We start from the raw sequence: 19,540 nt of genomic DNA, 5'->3' as shown, positions 1-19,540 counted from the left end.
ATATATATATATATATATATATATATATATATATATATATATATATATATATATATATGTGGTTTAATTTATCATTATCACTTGAGAAGACAATTTCTCAGTTCCCCTTTTTATATTATATAATCAAACCAAGAAAGGTGGGAGTTTTCTTACATTAAATCGTAAGCCCTCGTTCGTGTGAAAAAAATATATCCTTTTCTGATGATCAACATCTTGTTCGTATTAATTCCCCTGCTTACGAAGATTAAACTTGAACATCACATAAAAAGAATGTCAATTTGACAATGATATTTATTTATTTATGTAATTTGACATCTATTTAAATAATTAACGGATGGAAAAAATAGTAAATATTACTTGTTTAAATTTAATTTTTCCATGATTCATATAAAAGAATCTAATATACCTCAAGATCATTACAGTGTTTTTTTTATAATTATCGTGTGTATTAACCAAAAGGTAGTCATTTAAAAAATGACCCCTGAAAAGTTGAATGATCATTTATTAGAAATGATCGTGTTACAAATGAGATAAGAGAAAATATAAAAAAAACATAATAGATGTCGCATGTATGCAGCGTCGCGACGAAAACATCCACTCTCATATGGTATTTATTAGGTAAATATGGGGAGACAAGGAATTCTTATCTTTTATTAGTGGAAAAATAGAATGTGAGTCGCCACCTAGTATTTTAGTCACTAAGAACCCTAACTGGTCTCAGAGATCGGGTACGGGGACTGGTTACGTAAAAGAAAGGTATTAGAACCTCAAACACGTCTTACCTAAGATAAACTGCATTGTTTTATTGTTTGATAAAAAAACTAAGGTCTTGTGCTTTCTAATTGTTGGTCAATCTAGGGTTGAAAAAAAATTCTCCTCGATAAGAAGATTCTTGTCTCATTGGGTAAAACCTAACCATTCTAACATTAATAAAAAACTATTTTTTAATATCAAGACTACGCCTTACATATAAGCACGTAATCCTTAATATTAAAAAAAATGATTTTTTGAATTTTTTAAAATATTGGCCCAATCCCTATGACTTTAACAAACTAGTTATTAAAGTCAAAAACACATGCTAAAACATATATTTTTTAAAAATTTCTTTGTATGAAAATACGATGTGATTTTTTTTGTTTGAGAGACTTGACCATATGTATGAAAACAAAACATTTTTTATATTTTTTAATGTTTTGATGAAAATCGGGTATTTTAATACCAGATTTATATCTTTACGGTATAAAAATACCAACCAATATTAATCAAAATACAGTAAAAAATTTGTAGAAAATCACAAATTTTTTAAAAAAATTTTTGAAAAAAAATTTTTTTTTTCTTTTTTTTTCAGACTAGGCCCAGCGCGGCCCATATGGCTGGGCTAGACCCATCCTGGTCACTGGCCCAAGCCAGTGACCTAACTAAGGCATTTACGCGTGCATGGAACAGTGTGAAAGTAATTAAATAATCTTCGCACTGTTCATGCTCATTTTGCAGATAGCAAAAACGAGCCCCTAGTTATTAACAAAGTGCAGAATGGCGATTCTTTAGCTTTCTTGTGTTTTTTTTTATGGACTAACATGTATCGTTTTTAGAGACTGAGAATGGAAATGAACATACCTGGTTTTGGAGAGATAAAGACAATGGTGGTGCTGACCTCCTCTGCTTCGCCGTTTAATTTGTTTATGTTCCTTTGCTCTTCTGTTCCTATCTCTTTATTAGGCATGCTTTGCGTTTCCTTTTGTGTTATCTCCTCTCCTTCGTCTTCTCTCCCTTATGCTTTCTCACTGTTCTCACTCTCTCTGTTTTTTTCTCTCTTACGCTCTCCCTGCCTTTTTTTTTTCTCTTTTTTTTTCCCTCTCTTGTTCTATGCGTTTTCCTTTCCTGTTTCCCCTCTGTTTTTTTTCTTTCCCACCCTATGTTTTCTTTTTTTCTTTCCCACCCTATGTTTTCTTTTTTTCTTTAGCTCTCTCCTCCTCCCAGTTCGCTCCTTTCTCTGGCTTTTATAGCTAGAGGACACAAGTGTTATGGCAGGAACATAGTAACGACCAGCGTGCATCATAGTGGTGAGGAATATCCGCCGCAAGACATGCCTCCCCTTGATTGCAGCTCCATTGTCTTTGCTGCTAATGCCTCCCCCGTCTTCATTGCCAACTGTTTGTTTGAAGAAGAAAATGAATAGTTTCAAGGAAACGACACCGTTTTAAATTTCAAATGGATATTTCTGATTTGGTACTTGGATGTTTTTACAATTTTGAAATCAAGCCCCCCGGAAAAACTATAATTGGATCCCTTGATTTTAGCGCCTTTTCCAGTTTGGTCCTTGGTTTCAGATTGTTTCAATCAAGTCTCTAATTAGCCATCAAACTTCAATAATTATGCAAGGAAGCCCCTAATTTGACCAAATCAACTCTTCAAAATTATAATTGGACCCTAGAACTTTAATTTCTTTCATTAAAAGCCTAAATTGACTTAAAAATCAATTTTTCTTGCAATCAAACCCTTTATAAATTCAATCAAACCATAGATAAAATTTAATTAAGTCCATAAACATCTGATTTTGAACTTTTCTTCCTCAAATTGAATTTTTCTTGTCAACAGGACTCTCACCAGTTAAAACTATATTGTCAAATTTTAATTTTTGTATTTCTGAACTTCCTCAACCAATTCCTAGTCATTTTATGGGTGTTCTAGCATGCTCTTCTCGCTCCTATTATTTTTTGGATTCCTTCTGAATATTTATTTTTTATGTATTTTTTGTGTGGAAACCCAAAAATGGGTAACAACAATAGGGAAGAGCAATCAAATTAGTTATATATATTTTTTCACATTTGAATACTGTCTTCACTATGAATGAGATCATTACCAAAATAGTTGAAATTAGATTCACTATATTTTAGTCAAACTGATAGTTTATGCAAGATCAAAGAGAAATTGGAATCCTAGTCCAACTACACCTTGTTAAAAAAAACCTATTATTTCTTATGAGTCAAACACTTCATATGATACTGAACAAAAGGAGATTCTACGCTCGAGTCTGAAATCCGCCTTTCACTAATGAAGGCTACTGGCAAATCAATAAATCCAGAGTCTAAGGGATGTACCATACTCCCCACCATTGCAAAAGTTTTTCCCATAATTGTCAACTACTAGAACAATGGAATAACAAATGATCCAAAGTCTCCTGCTTTACTATACAAAATGGATATTTAGGTTGCTCTACTAGTTATAATCAGCGTCCGAGAAGAAAGTCACTTTTATAAAATTAATTTTGGACTGCCAACCACATAAATGTCTATATTTTAGGTGGAGCCATTTTAAACCATTCATTAAATTTGAAATGTCTATAACCTTTAAAAACATTCCTGTCAATAAAAGAACTACACAATTTGAGTGAGTAGTTGTTATCCTTATCTAAGCTCTAAATCTTTTGATCCAGTTTATTATGTGAAAGGTGCAATCCTTCTATAATAACATGTAAATGTTTTGCATGTTCCTACTAAAAAATGAATAATTATTGGCGCTAATAAAGCTTCCATGTCCATATCCCAATTAACCACAAGCCCATATCGCTTACATTTCCTCCTTTTTTGCTAGTTAACTTATACAGACACAAGAATTGTAATTTTAAAAGCCTATCTTCCACCAAATATTTTTCATAAAAGGATGTAGTCTTACCATTTTCCACCTTGAACCTAACATAATTTGTAATTGCATATGATATTGTTTCCCCCTGTTTAATTACTGACATTATTCCTCTTCATATTTCCAAGAGGTTATTATCAAAGAATGGCAATCCATTCACAATAATAATTCCTTTCATCTAGAGTTTTCTATATATTAAGCTTAATCACCATATCCATTTATAAAGCATTGATTTGTTCTTACCTAACAAAGAACAAATACCCAGACCATCTTTATCCTTCTCTCTAACTATGATATTACTCCATTTAACCTTGTAAATTTTCCCTTGTTTAGAGACACCTATCGATAAAAATCTTCTCTAAATGTTGGTAAGTATCCATGTGACACTTTTTAGCATTAGGAAAACATATATATAATATAATTGAAGGGAATTTAAGACACTCTTGATAAATCATATTATTTCAACCATACTAAGCTCTCTATATTGAAAACTTTTTTTTTTAATATCAAAATAAGTGGTTTCCAAGTAAGGATCCTTTTAGGATTACATCCTATAAGCATCACCAGGTAAGTGAAAGGCAATAAGTCATTACTATAATAAATTGACTCAGATCATTATAGTATTAGTTCCCATTCCAAAATGATTAGTTAGGCTTATATGTATTTATATGGCTTTCTCCTTTAATTTTATTTATATGGTCATTAGGTCTTTAGCTTATCACTAAGGCATCGATAAGAAGTCTAGTCTATGTGAGGCTAGATAGCAAGTTCTTTTCAACAATAATTTAGGGATAAGTTAAGGCAAGAAAACTATTTCTTCTATTTTCCTATTCTTAAATTCTTAAATTTTGACAAGCATCCAAATAGCAAGTTGCACATGATCATTTCCCCTTATATTTTGTAATAGAAGAATGACTAGATTTTATCGCATGACATGCATGATTTTCTATAGCTAGTTAGGGATTTATAAGAAGAATTTCTTATGATGCTCATTCATAAAAATATCTCATTCATTTTTTATTTCTCTCTTATATTATAAATTTAATAATTACAACTTGAATATCTTAAAAGTTCTCGATTTAAAAAGGGTTCAAATTTGTGCCATCCAAAGTGAATGTTAATTATAATTAAAGAACAAGTTGTAGATGTAGACTAAAGGTAAGGCAGATTGATGTGTCCTTGAGTAAAGTTTCTAGCTATGATGAAAATGTCTTAAAAATTAGGTTTTATTCCTTGCATTAACTATAACTAAATCCAATCAGTTTTTTATTGTGGATTGCACTGTGCAAATTCATAGTGAAAGGCAGATGCCTTTTAGGTATAGGTTTTTTTTCTTGCTGTTTTTTTGTTTTTAATTAATCTTTTTTTTTAATTTAGTTCGTTAATATTAAAAAAAAATTATTTAGTTATCATACTCTCATAACACAGATCTCAAGTTTGACGGGTTAACCTGGTTTTGAGGGTTAACCCAGTTGATTCGGATTTTTTTTTCTTTTTCTTATTTAGTTTTCTTCTTCCAATTAAACTTCATGATTTGTTTTATTTACTTTTCATTAGATTATCATGATCTCAAGAGGGGATTTTAATGTACCCCTCCTCATAAAACACTATTCATTATAATAATGCTTTGCTTTGTTTAGTCCTTTTCATTTAATATTTTTTTTGTTTAATTTTATTTTTTAATATTAAATTTTTTCTACTTAATTATCACACTTTCATAACGCGACCTTTTAGCCAGATACACATCCAAGACTCTTGGGTCTGGCGTTGCAGCCACACCCATTTAAACTTTGGTCATGCAAGTTTAATATTATTATTTGTATTATAAATATTATTATTTTTATTATAATGAATATTGCTAATATAATAATTAATAAATTTGAAAAAAAATAGTACTAGTTATTAGTATTTTTTTTAGCTTTTTTCTCTTTTTTTTTTCTTTTTAATTAATCTTTTGTTTGTTTAATTTAGTTTGTAAATATTAAATTTTTTTTCTATTTAGTTATGACACTCTCGTGACACAGATCTCAAGTTTGACAGGTTCATCTGGTTTGGTAGGTTAACCCAGTTGATTCAAATTTTTTTTGTTTTCCTTAATTAGTTTTTTTCTTCTAATTTTATCTTTTAATATTGATTTAATTGAGAATTAAACTTCATGATTTGTTTTGTTTACTCTTCATTAGATTATCATGATCTCATGAGGGGATTTTATTGTACCCCTCCTCGTAAAGCATTATTCATTGGAATAGTGCTTTGCTTTTTTTTTTTCTTTTAAATTAATCTTTTTTTTTGTTTAATTTCATTCTTTAATATTAAATTTTTTTATATTTAGTTATCACACTTTCATGACACTGTCTTATAGCCAAACCAACATCCCATGCTCTTGGGTCTGATGTTGCAGCCAGACTCAAGGCTCTTGAACTTGATGTTGTAGCCAGACTCACTTAAACTTGAGTCAAACAAGTTTGATACTATTATTAATATTAAAAATATTATTATTTGTAGTATAAATATTATTATTTTTATTATAATGAATATTGCTAATATAATAATTAATAAATTTGAAAAAGATATTATTAATATTGAAAAACAACCATAGATTTGATTTAAATGGTAAAATTAAAAATTATAAGAACTTGGGTTAAGCATGTTTAATATTATTATTAATACTAGAAATATTATTATTGTCATTATTATTAATATTATTAATATAATTATTAATAAATATAAAAAAAATATTACTATTGAAAAAACCATAGATTTGATTTGAATGGTAAAATTAAAAATTGTTGTTGTTGTTGTTGTTGTTGTTGTTGTTGTTGTTATTATTATTATGATTATTAGTGTTATTCTTATTCTCAATATTTTTATTATTATTAAATTTGAAAAAAATATTATTACTATTGAAGAAAAATCATAAATTTGATATGAAGAGATGAAAAACTATAAAAACTTGGGTCAAACAAGTTTAATAATATTATAAATATTATTACTTCTATTATTATTAAGGGAACCAAACCTCAGAAACTTGGGTTCGGCTGGGGCACCAGCAGTAGAGTTCCTTCTTCTTAATCGTCAACACCAGTATGTAACCCTGACCAACAATCGCAGTTCTTCAGCCACCATAAGCGTGCAAGCCAAAAGCAGCAGTAGAGGGGTACCTTCATCTCAACCATACATCACTCCTCCTTTCCTCCTCACCAAAAACACCAGACGCCTTCATCAGCTACCTCTATACTCCTCTAGTAGCAACCTTTTCTTCCAAACAGGGGCAATACTGATTTCAACAACACCATGACGGTCACAACCGAGAAGATCATCCTTTAGCAAGCAGTTTTGCACCAGCCATGAACAGCTGCAAGCTGGAAGCTCCAGCAGGCGATTCTCTCTCCTCACCATGCTCCTCCGGACAGCGTTCATCAACTTTTTAGTTGTGAGAAGATCTTTTCCACTATAGTCAGCTTCCTCTCTTCTCCCAGAGACCACAAATCCAACCATCAACAGTGTCAGGCGAGTCCCTTCACCCATCTTGCATTTTAATTAACCTGTTACCATGTAAGTATGCATGAATTATAATTCACGCATGCTTGCACAGTGCGATAGAAACCGAGTTACTAGCTTGGGCTAGTAACCAAGCTGGGTTGGCTGGATCCAACCCAACCCATATGACTGGGCTTGATCCAGCCCAAAAAAATAATATATATATAAAAAATAGTTTTTTTTTTTTAATCTAAATTTTATGGATTTATTCACTAGCGTCAAAGTCAGGAATGTCATATTGTTTGGTTTACGTATTATTTACCAACATTAGAGTTGAAAATATTCATAGGTAAATATTCACTAACGCCAAAGTCAGGAATATCATAGGATGACCATAAATATGGAATAAAGATAAACTCTTAGCAATTTAAAACAACACCAGCAATACAGTCTGTCTCAGGTAGGATGCTTAAGGGTTGATAGCATTTTTCCTTTCGCGTAACCAGTCTCATACCATAAAATCTCTGTTGACCAATTAGGGTTCCTGGTGACCATAATACTAGGTGATGACTCCTTAAACTAGACATTTTCCCCCAAAGAACAAGTTATCATAAATATGTTATTTTTCCATTGTAAATTTTTAATAGGTCACCATGATGTCCAGATGTGACAGAATGGTGACCCCATAGGGGATTTTAGGACTAAACTTTGTTGTTTGTCTTTTTATTATTATCTCGTTTATTGTACTTGTTTTATTTATTTGATTGTCTTTACTACTTTAACATACATCCCTGTTTATATTGTCATACATCACTTCAAGAGCACACACCTTGAAACTTAGGATATATAGATAAGTAACAGTACCCCAATGGTTTTAGCTTAGGTAAGACTCGTGAAACTATCCAACTCTTATTTGATTGTTTACTCAATAGTGGTTGGTATGCCAATATGATATTACTCGGGGCCTTTATCTTCACACTACTTGCAAGCCTCATATTAACCTTTCAAGAATGATCTCTGAGCATGCGAGAAACCTTTTGAAAGTAGATAATAACCTACCCCCGTGATGCACTTAGTGACTAGAAGCGACCTGCTAGGTTATACCCTATGTAATCTTACTATGACTAGCCCTACATACAGCCTCTTGAACTCCAAGACCATTAGGTGGAAAATAGTCGTCATACAGGATACAAGAGTTCGAGTTGTTATAGTTGATAAAAGGGGACCGACTTGAATTGAAAACCAAAAAGTTTTTATCAAAAGCTTAAACTTAAGCAAGGTTGAAATAGTCGTCATACAGGATACAAGAGTCCGAGTTATTATAGTTGATAAAAGGGGACCACCTTGAATTAAAAGCCAAAAAGTTTTTATCAAAAGCTTAAACTTAAGCAAGGTTGGACAAGGATCCCCTAGCTGGCATGATGATAACATCATGTCCTTAAAATCCATGAATAAACGACCATTACCACCCCATGAAGGACGAGTCCACATTGAATCTGTATTTTCTTTGTTGATAGCACCATCACTTGCGCATGATTGCATAATTTTTATTTAGCATATTGAAATATAGGTTCCCTATTAAAACACACCTATAACACTTGACTATGCAAAAGACTAATGAAAAACGAAGAAAGAGCCCAATTGAAAGCCCAACACTGAAAAGAGTTGGAAGGTCTTAGAGAAGAAGTCATGAGGCTTGCTAGTCTACTCGAACAGGACTTAGGATCTAAATCCAGGAAGCAAAATTTATAGCTCAACTTGAACCTTTGCTCGTAATTCTATAAAACCTGGGGGTAAATGAGGTGTCATTTGAATCTCAACAGGCTACGTATTCCTAATTTGCTCAACCAGCATATCCCACAAAAATATCATTTACCATTGACTTTACAATGAAGGAATCTCAAAAGGACAAGATGGTAAAAAAAGATGGTCTGGATAAATTGGCTGCCCTGGAGCAAAGGATAAAGGCATTTGAAGGAACTAACCTACATGACCATATAAAGGCTGCTGAAATATGTTTGGTGCCTAACGTGATCATTCCTAAAAATTTAGAGTGCCTGAATTCATCAAATACATAGAAACTCAATGCTCTATAACTCATCTCAAAGCATAATGCAACAAAATGATTGAGGTGATCTATAACGAGAAACTGTTGATTCACTTCTTTCAAGATAGTTTGAATGACGATGCCCTCACTTGATATATATGGTTAGACAAAACCAAGATAAAAACATGGAAGGACTTGGTTGATGCTTTCATTAGGCAGTATAAGTTCAATATGAATGTGGGCCTTGATAGTTCAAGCTTACAAGCTATGGAAAAAGACAACAAGGAGTCTATGAGAGAATACACCCAAAGGTGGCGTGAGACAGTTGCACAAGTTAATCCTTCTTTGTTGGAAAAAGAGATGATCAATTTGTTTTCCAACACTTTTAAGGCCCCGTACTTTGAATATCTGGTTAGAAGCTCTGCACACTATTTTTCTGATCTAGTTGTTATAGTTGAGAGATTTGAACAAGTCATCCGGTTAGGAAAGATTGTTTACTTGACTAAGGAGAAAAGTTTCACTGGAAAAGGGAAAGAAACTGAGTTTCACAATATTGAAGGTGGCTACAAAGGCGAGAGGAAGAACTACAAAAAAAATACACCTAGAGATCAATTGTTCTGAAGATGACGCTACAGTGTTATTAGGCCAAGACTGGTCTATGCGTGACCTCAACTAACTATTGAAAATGTGCTCTTATTAAGGAATTCATAGGAGAGGGACGGTTGGAAGATTCTAGAAATTCCAATTAATGATTGCTAAGTGTTTAGCCCTTTTATGTGTTACATTACTAGTAATCATAGTTCAAGATGTTAACATAAAGTCTTTATTATTGAGCCTTTTTTTCTAAAAATTCAATGAAATAATGAGTTTGTCTTTCAATTGCATTTTTTTCCTTTGATTTATAGCATAGTTTTAAAACCCGACCCGGTCATCGACCCGGTCCAGTGACCGGGTCACGGGTCAGATGGGTTGACCCGGGTTGACCCAAAAAAAAAAAATGTCTAGAAAGGCCAATCTATCAATTAATTGCAAAGCCTCTCTCAATTTAATTTGTCTAGAAAATCAACAAGGGGCATAGCTCCTGTCTTGTTAGCAATACTTTGGTTTCAAACAAGAATATAGATTCAACTTGTTTGCAATAACTTGGTTTCCCAGAATCAGTAAATTATGAAGCACAAATAGGAATTTCAAAAAAAAAGAAGGAAAGAAAAAATAGCTTAGACTTATCACTCACCTACACCAGAGCCCAGCTCAATAATAGAACATCCTTGAAGCATCTCAGCATTTTTTGCAAGATAATCATTCAAAAGCAGGGCACCAGGCCATACAAGTTGCCCAGTCAAATCAAAATCAGCTGCCTCGGAAATATTTAGTGTAAAATTTGAGGAACTTCTCATTTGAAATTTGAACGAAAACCCCAGCAGAAATAAAAGTGAACATTTCTTGAATTCATCAGTGTCTAAGCATATATACGTGCACAATCATAACAAATTGGTTTGTTGACATGCAAAAACTACATGGCATACGGAATTACTTGCTGTATGAATGTGATCACGAAAGCATAGAAAATTTGAAGATAAATAAAGCAGTTTCATAAAAGTCAGCAAAATTTGGTCTGAAATGTAAGATGATCCCATACTGGTCAATATTTCAAGATGACAAGAAAAAAGTAATTAACATTTCCCAATATCACACTAAAACTCTGAAGAGGGATTTGAGTGCACAATTCATTCCTTCTTGGCACCAGCTCTAATCATGTAACGAACCCTGCATCCTTCATGGGCGTGCAAAGACTACTGACCTTTCTCTTACAACCTTCAAAGCTGAGAGATTCTTCTCCCATAAAGAGCAAAATCATTAGCCTCCCAAAGGGTCCTTATAAAACTTGCTCCTTAGGACTTGTGCTTCCATCTTCAGCAGCTTTCTGATTGTTATTTGTTGACTCCATCTTGTGATGGCACATTCCTCAATGGAGTATCTCTCCAAACAAGATGGCAAGACAGTTCTATGACCATTTTTATTGGTGATAAGAACTAATAATGCCTTTACAACGCTTCTACAAAGTCTCAGCGCGCAATGAAAATCAGACCACCCCTCAATCTCCCATTCATGTCACCATCTCCTTCTGATAAAACAATCACAGGTAGAGATGGTGGTGATGATAGGTGAAAAAGTCTGTGCCATACCAGGATCCTGACCTCACAACCCAATTTTACATCCGAAAATGAGAGTATGCCTTGCAAAAATCAAGGAAATAACTCATTTTTTACACAATTATCCTCACCAACAATCTTGAGGCAATTTAAACAACAGCCCTACTAAAATGTTTCCTCAAAACCCAATTGAAACCATTGATTACTATCAGCTAAATTCTTTCTCATGGCTTAAACCTAAATTCATACTATCAGTTACATTTGAGCTGCTGGTTTTTAGAAAAATAAAAGAGCAGAGGTACATACCTGTGGGAAGAACCGATGGGTCAATCGGTAGGAAGAACCGATGGGTCAACAGAGAGAACAGAGGGAAGAACCGATGGGTCAACAAATTGAACAGAGGGAAGAATCGATGCCTCTCCTGCAATTTCAACAGAGGGAAGAAGATGAAACAAAGCGAAAGGCGAAAGAAGAAAGAAATAATTAAAAACTCATCTAACCTTATGCTCAGAATTGAAATGGCGATCAATGATTCAAGATTCTTCTGCTCATCTACTCTTCTTCGCGACTGAAAGTGAAATGGGTTTGACAAATTCTTGAAATTAATTAGGTCTTCTTCTCACTTCTCTGCTCTGCAATGCTCGTGATTTGTCTCTCTGCTCTTGTCATTTTGGCCTTTTAATTGTAAAAGGCCAAAACGACGTCGTTTCGGGCATAAGAATATATAAAAAAAATAAACCCGGGTTTGGCCAGGCCGGCCGGGTCCTGGGTCAACCCTCTGGGTCGACCGGGTCTGGCCGGGCCAATTCCCAGCCTGTTTTTTGCTTAGACCCGGCCCGGCCACAGGCCCGGGTCGGCCGGGTCCCGGGTTGACCCGCCGGGCCGGGCCGGGTCTTAAAACACTGATTTATAGCCAAATATCCTGGAGTTTCCTTTAAGAATTCACACATACACTTTTGAAGTCTCGCGAAATCTCATACACGCGATTCATTTCTTTTACCAAAATCTTTTTCTCAGTGGAATTTTAAAAAATGGAATTTGCATTTTGATTTCAAAAATTATTTGATGTTTATTTAAAACAATATTTTTGACATTCTACTCGTAGAATGGCATATGAATCAAGTAACTCCTTCATTGAGATAACTAAACTCTAAATCAAAGTGCACGGATTGAAAATGAATCGTCACCTTCACACCATGACTATTGAGCCAGGTGTTTTTAATGTATGCATAATAGCATGAAGTAGATTCGTTGTTCATGGACTCACAAAATGCATCTCTTTGTAAAATCCAAAACATCACACTAGACGATATCAAAGTTTATTGATCTTAACTGCTTACGCTTGAAATGAAAAAAAGGTCATCTTTGTTATCCTTTTCACGTTCAAAATGAATATATCCCTTGTGGTCTTTTTTTTTTAGCCAAGATAAATTTTCTTTCATGAAAAATCACAACTAGGATAACACTGCATGCTGGGGAGAAGTGAAAATTTCAATGATAAAAAAAGAGAGAGAGGAAAAAGCCGTGAGAAAGCCAAAAAGGCAAAAAAGCCTAAAAAACTCAAATGTTAGGAGGCATACCTAAATCACAAGAAAAGGTGATGGTCAAAACAAAGTCAATATGCCCCGGCCAAAACAATAAAAAAAAAGGCAAATTAAAGAAAAGCAGCAAAAGAAAAGATAAAAGACACAAAGAGTCGAACTGCTAATAGTGATCCTCAATCTTTGAAACCTTGAAACACTCTTTGAGCCTTATGAATCCTTTTCTTTCATAGCCAAAAACCACGACCTACATTATGTGCCTATAAAAGTCCCTTCTAATCAAGCAAGCAAGTAACCTGAAACAATAAACAATGCTCTCACAATACAAAGAGTACTTTTTCACAAGAGTCATGACATCAAAAACAAGCTACTCCTTATTATTCGTCTGATAAAATGAGTGTTTAAAAAGAGAGAAATTTTTCTCAATCAAAACCTCGAGTTTTTTCTCGAGCCCTTCACTTTGAAACCCAAAAAAAAGCAGAAGTTCATCTCATGATGTACCTTCACTAATAGTAATATCCCCAACACAATAGCAAATCATCTTTTTTCCAAGAAAAAAAATAATTGAGTTGTAAGATTTCAAAAACAAATTTTTTTAAACTCACATGGAAACAATTTTTGTTTTCAAATGCAAGATCAAGATTTCAGATTCATTCTAGACAAATATTCCTTCACCAAACTGAAAAGGAGAGAAATGAGAGAATGATTACTCGAAACCATTACTTGTTTGAGTCGCTGACAGAGCACACTTAGGGGTAATGATCAGTACAAAGGGGCAACATTATGTTTAGAAGGATAATTGATCCCTTCCAGATAACCGTAAAAAAAGGGACATTTCCTACAATGAGACAAGGGGGCTTTTGGTTCACAAAAGGCAACTTGATCCTTTTAACAAGTGACACTGAATGTTTTTAGCAGTGAAACGGGGGAGTAATTAATGATCCTCTCAAATTATTCAACGAGACAGAAAATATTTAGCAAGTAAATGGGTAATGATAGGCATCATGAAGGTTGAGTTGTGTAACAATTCTAGGAAAAGACTTACATGGGTCAACTCGAGTGGGCTATAAGCCAAATGACTGAGATGACCCAAATCAGAAATAACAACTCCTCACCAATCAATCAACAAAAAGATTGATAAGAAATGGGGTTCCTATATTTCAAATTAGGTAAATATGTATGCATATCATCTAGACTTTGAAACATTGAACAATGCGTTTTGCAAATTTCACAAGAGAAATCTCTAATAGGATCTATCAAAAAGGGAGGCCATCTCAAAATGATCAAGAATTGAAAATGGTTTCGAAAAATTTTTACTTTTGAGAAATTTTTGACATGGGCAGACCGCCTATGAGAATTAGACCATCTGAAAAATCTTTGTATTTTTTAATTGAGTAGGTCACCCATTACAATAAGAACCTTTGATTTTTAACCTGGGCAGGCCGCCCATGAGAATTAAGCCACTCGAAAAATCTTTATATTTTTCAATTGAGAAAGTCACCCATCATAATGAAAACCTTTGATTGTTTCACCATCAGGCAAGTCGCTTGGAACAATTAGACCACCCGTGAAATTCTTCGTATTCTTCACCATCAGGCAGGTCGCCTGAAACAATTAGACAAGTATAAGATGATAGGGGGAATTTTCTTTATATTTATTTTTAGAAAAAATTACCTTAAGCATCCTATGATTTACTCCAAGGTCAATAAAAAATTTCAAATCATGTCAAATAACTAAACTAACCCCATATATATTATATACACATAAACCCAGCAAACAACAAACACAAACCCATTCTCTCTCTCTCTCTCTCTCTCTCTCTCTCTCTCTCTCTCTCTCTCTCTCTCTCTATTGTTTCTAAACAAAAGCTCTCTAGAATTTGTACAAATCTTGGCTTAATTGAACCTAAAGTTCTACAAAATCAAAGTTTAGAAGCTTCATAGTTGATTCTCTTTGTATCCAGGTGTTTGTTCACGTCATTAAGTTGTGGAGTTTCTTTTATGTGTTGTTGTTATGAGAATATGTCATCTCACTTATTTTCTTGAATCGAGAAATCAATAATTAAGTTAGTTAATAACTATATCTTCTCTATATACAAGCTAAGCTCTAATGTCTTTTCCATCAAGTTCAACTACTATTTGCACTAATGGATATGTTTCTTTTACTAAGTATTCTTAAAAACTCGATCTTTTTCATAAAAAGAAACAAACTTTGAGGTTTGTCAAGGCTTATGTTTCTGTTAAGCAGCAAACCTAGGAAGCTAAAGTTGCTCTAATTGGAATCGACATTAAAGGAAGGTACTCAAAAAGTTTTTCTCATCAAATCTGAATTCTAGGTTTTGGCTTGTTTGGCAATGTTTATCTTATTTTTGTTTAACTTTTGTGTTTTTTTGGTGTTTGAGTGAAATTGGCTTCTAGGTTCTTAAGAGATCAAGGTTGTTCTTTTCTTGTCAAAGTGCTTCTATAGACTGCCAAGGTGTTCTGCAAATTAATGATCTTTGTACTGAAAGTCATATTATTGAATATGTTATTGTTGATTTAGATTTTGTCCTGGTAAAAGGAATTCAATTGTGACTTTGCTCATTAATTCAATCAGAGACATTACCTAACTTGATTTTGACTCAATTTCATCTCCTACTCAATTTCATCTCCTAACTAGCTTCAATATGAGAAATGTGGTTTTGATTGTGTCTCAATTATTAAATGTATTATATATTCGTGTTTTACTTCTAAATCTTTGTATGTTTTGGTTATAGTGATACTAATGCATTTTTATTATTTTTATGCATAAGGGGTTGTTCAATCATTAAATAAAAAATAATAGCAAATCTATAAATAATTGAAACTTTTTTGTTGACTTCTTTTTGGCACCATTTAAAGTATTATAAAGATATAAAGTTCAGGATACTTTATGCAATTTATGAAAGAATGGTTTTTCTTTTTAATCATGTTTAATCAAGGTTGGTGATTTTTTTTATTTGGTTTGATTTTTTTATTTTTTGAGTAATTAAAGGATATTTTAGGGGTTAGAAATAGTGTTATTTTTTGTTGAACTTTCTTTTTCAGATCATGGTAGATTTTTATTTAAAAATATTTTAATATAAAAGACATGTTTTTGCCAAAATAAAAAAAATGAATAAGAAGGAATTTTGACTAAAGAAATACCTTTTTCTCATGAATTTAAATTATTAAAATTCTTGTGAGTATTTATTTTAGTTACTCTAAGTTTTTATTGAAAAAATCATGTTGTAAATAAAAAGACAAGTTTCGTCAAAATAAATAAAAAAATACATAAATAAGAAATGAGGATTTTGACTAAAAAATTATATTTTTCCTCCATAATTTAAATTCTTAAACTCTTTTTAAGCTAGTGTTTTTTCAGTTTTTTTCTTTAGTAATTATTTATTTTTTAAATTTCATCTACATTCTTTAATCAAATCCTGAGTCAAATGAGACCCAATTAAGGCCCATTCAAAAAGAGAATAAGGAAAGGAAAAAAAAGGTGGATTTTTCAATCGGGTTAGCACGGTTAGATTTACGGGTTAGCACGGGTCAATACAATGTCCCCATCTTTTCATTTCACTCCTTAGATTTTTTTATGATTTAATATATTGACATTATGTTGTTTCACATCTAAATTAAGGCCAAGTATGGGCTAAAACAACAATGATGACATTAATTATTTTTTAAATTATATTATTATTTTAACAAGATAACTAATTCACTCTTGATTGTTAGGTCGAATAAACCATGCTAATTTTTTATTTATTTATTAAGGGTCAATTAACTTTATTTGATATATTGGTTATTTGCAGTGTTTTAAAACCCGGACCGGCCCGGCGGGTCAACCCGGGACCCGGCTGACCCGGGCCTGGAACCGGTCCGGGTGGAGGCAAAGACTCGTTTGGGAATTAGCCCGGCAAAACCCGGTCGACCCGGAGGGTCGACCCGGGACCCGGTCCACCCGGTCAAACCCGGGTGAGACCCGGTCAATTAACTATAGTGAGAGAGAGACGAGGAGAGATGGCTTGAGAGAGAGACGAGGAGAGATGGCTTTGATGGATAAAATTAACGATTCAGGGAGGAGGTAGTTGAACGCCGCATAACAGGAGCAATGGTTACTCTTACACGACCAAGAATCCCTACCCAGATCGAAAACTGCAACCAATAGCACCCAAGATGCCAAGAAACCAAATAGATTACCCCTCAGGAAGCTCTTCTACGAGGACCGTGAAACCTTTTCGTGTTCTTCATCGGAAGCTGATGATATTGACAGCCTAGAGCCTGGATCTTACTGTGTGTGGACGCCAAAGAAGGAGGAGGGGTCTCTAGGGAGCTGCAAGAAGAGCAGCTCTACAGGGTCTAATTCAAAGAGATGGAAGTTCAAAGATTTTATTCACCGGAGTAATAGTGATGGTAAGGATACTTTTGTGTTCTTGATGCCTAATAACAAGAAGAGTGGCTTCCATCATCAGCGATTAGGCATCGATGACCAAGATGGGAACCATAATAAACAGGGCACAAAGAAAAGGAAAGAAGCGAAAGGAGCAGGAGGAGGTTTGTTTCAATTTCAAGAACATTATTACGTGAGGAGTAATGAAGGTGATAAACGCCGCTCCTATTTGCCTTACAGACCGGATTTGGTGGGGTTTCTCATTTCTGTCTAATGTTAATGGGGTGGGAAGGAATCTTCATCCATTTTGAGAGGTAGTGGATGATTAATATATTTTTATTTTTTTTTGTAATTTTTCCTCTTAACAACAAATTTTGTGTGTGTTAATTTTATTTTTATTTTTGTAGTAGGGATCATTTATAATTTCCAGGATGGATTTTAATTTTGTGTGTAGATAAAATAATTAAGGTGTTGTGATGGATGATGTTGTATGTTTACAATAGTTTTTTAAAGTTAAAAGTATTTTTTAAAAATATATTTGATATTAAATAAAAAATTAGCAAATCTTTGAAGTCAATAAGCTGGCATGTGGAAGTAGTATAACTTAATAAAGATAAAAGGGTCGACGAGTATCTCCGATGTTAATTACTAGCTGATATATATATATATATATATATATATATATAAAAGGGGGTCATTCTTCCTTCTTCCCAGCTTCTTGATGATAAGTTAATATATTGTTAGATCTTGTAGCAACTGGGATAATGGCGCATAGAAATTCTATAATAATCGCTCATTGATTGGTTGAGAAAACTGTCTCACAGGACAAGAAGGGTAGCCAGTGGCTATTGCAAATTCGGAACCGCCAATTATTCTTGTTATTAGGCATCAAGAACACAAAAGCTGTTTTTTTTTTGGGTTGACCCGGGTCAACCCGAGTCAACCCATCTGACCCGTGACCCGATCACTTGACCGGGTCAATGACCGGGTCGGGTTTCAAAACTATGTTATTTGTTTAATTCTCATATTAAATATTTTATCACATGCAACACTTTGGATTTTGACATGGCTAGCAGTTAATCGGGGCCCAATGTCATCTGACTGATTCTTTTTGTACACCATTGCTCACTATCATCGCATGGAAAATAAATAAATAAAAGGGATAAAGCCAAATCAAATCCATGAGCAACCCTAAAATTAAAAAAAAAGTCCTGGCCGATTGGACGCCTAAGAAAGTGTTCAATAAAGAAATTTGGATCCGCAATTTTAAAGAGAGTAGTCACCATCATGGATGATAGGAGAGAACATGTGTGTGTGTATGTGTGTATGTATGTATGTATGTGTGTATGAAGAACACACCATGGAACAAAAAAGATCAAATTAGCTAACGTCAAAGACATCCATCCTAGTCTTTAAATCTGTACCAGGCAAAAATTGCATTATTCTATCATATGGATAATCCTAGGTTTCCCCTGGTTATCCTGAAAAGTTGCACTGCTGTCTGAATTGATTACATGCATGAAATCCATCCTCCCATCACAAGATAAATCAATTTCGATAGTTGATAGATTTTGGATATATAATTGCATTTAAATTATTTTTTGATATTTTATAAATTATATAACCAACCCATTTAATTTACTTTCAAATCCAAAGAGTTTGGAAATATCAAATTGAGCTATATCAAATTGAGCTAATTTTTTCATGAATATTATATATAGTCGAGTTAAAAATACACATTTAAAAAGGGAACTACAACATTAATAGTATAACATGACACCTCTAATATTAAATTTAATTTTCATACATTACACACCATCAAATTCTAGTTATCTTCATCTTTTTTCTAGCAAAAAACCAAACCTTTCCACCGACAAAAACTTTAAAATCAAAATAATTTTAAATAAAATAAAAATAAATATTTAACCCACAATCTATTAAATATAAAGACATAATAAATATATAATATAAAAATTAAATCAAACCGATCAAAATTACAAAATCCTAACCTATCACCCGTCTTGCGACATTTTTATTATTATTATTTACTGTGAACATTCAAATCAGTTAACACACACCTTAACTAATTCCCCATACCAAACAACTAATTTCCCATAACAAACGTATAAGCCTCAACTTTGACATGTTATATCAGATTATATAATTAGAAAATTACAAATGAGCTAGGCTTTTTTTTTTTTTAACACCGCTACTCCACCCCTTCCATTTCTTCCCAAGTACAGCACAACGGTTTGAACAACATCTTGATGGCTCCAAACGGGAAC

General features: G+C 33.2%; 1 pseudogene; it reads left to right on the top strand.

Moving 5' to 3' along the window:
* Window positions 1–16,968: 16,968 nt before the first annotated feature.
* LOC133691769 (uncharacterized) lies at window positions 16,969–17,732 on the top strand (annotated as a pseudogene).
* Window positions 17,733–19,540: the final 1,808 nt, after the last annotated feature.

This window comes from Populus nigra, chromosome 4, assembly GCF_951802175.1.
Source record: "Populus nigra chromosome 4, ddPopNigr1.1, whole genome shotgun sequence".
In the NCBI taxonomy this organism is placed as follows: domain Eukaryota; kingdom Viridiplantae; phylum Streptophyta; class Magnoliopsida; order Malpighiales; family Salicaceae; genus Populus; species Populus nigra.
The sequence above is the reverse complement of the archived record's forward strand: the minus strand, read 5'-3'. Positions and strand labels throughout refer to the sequence as shown.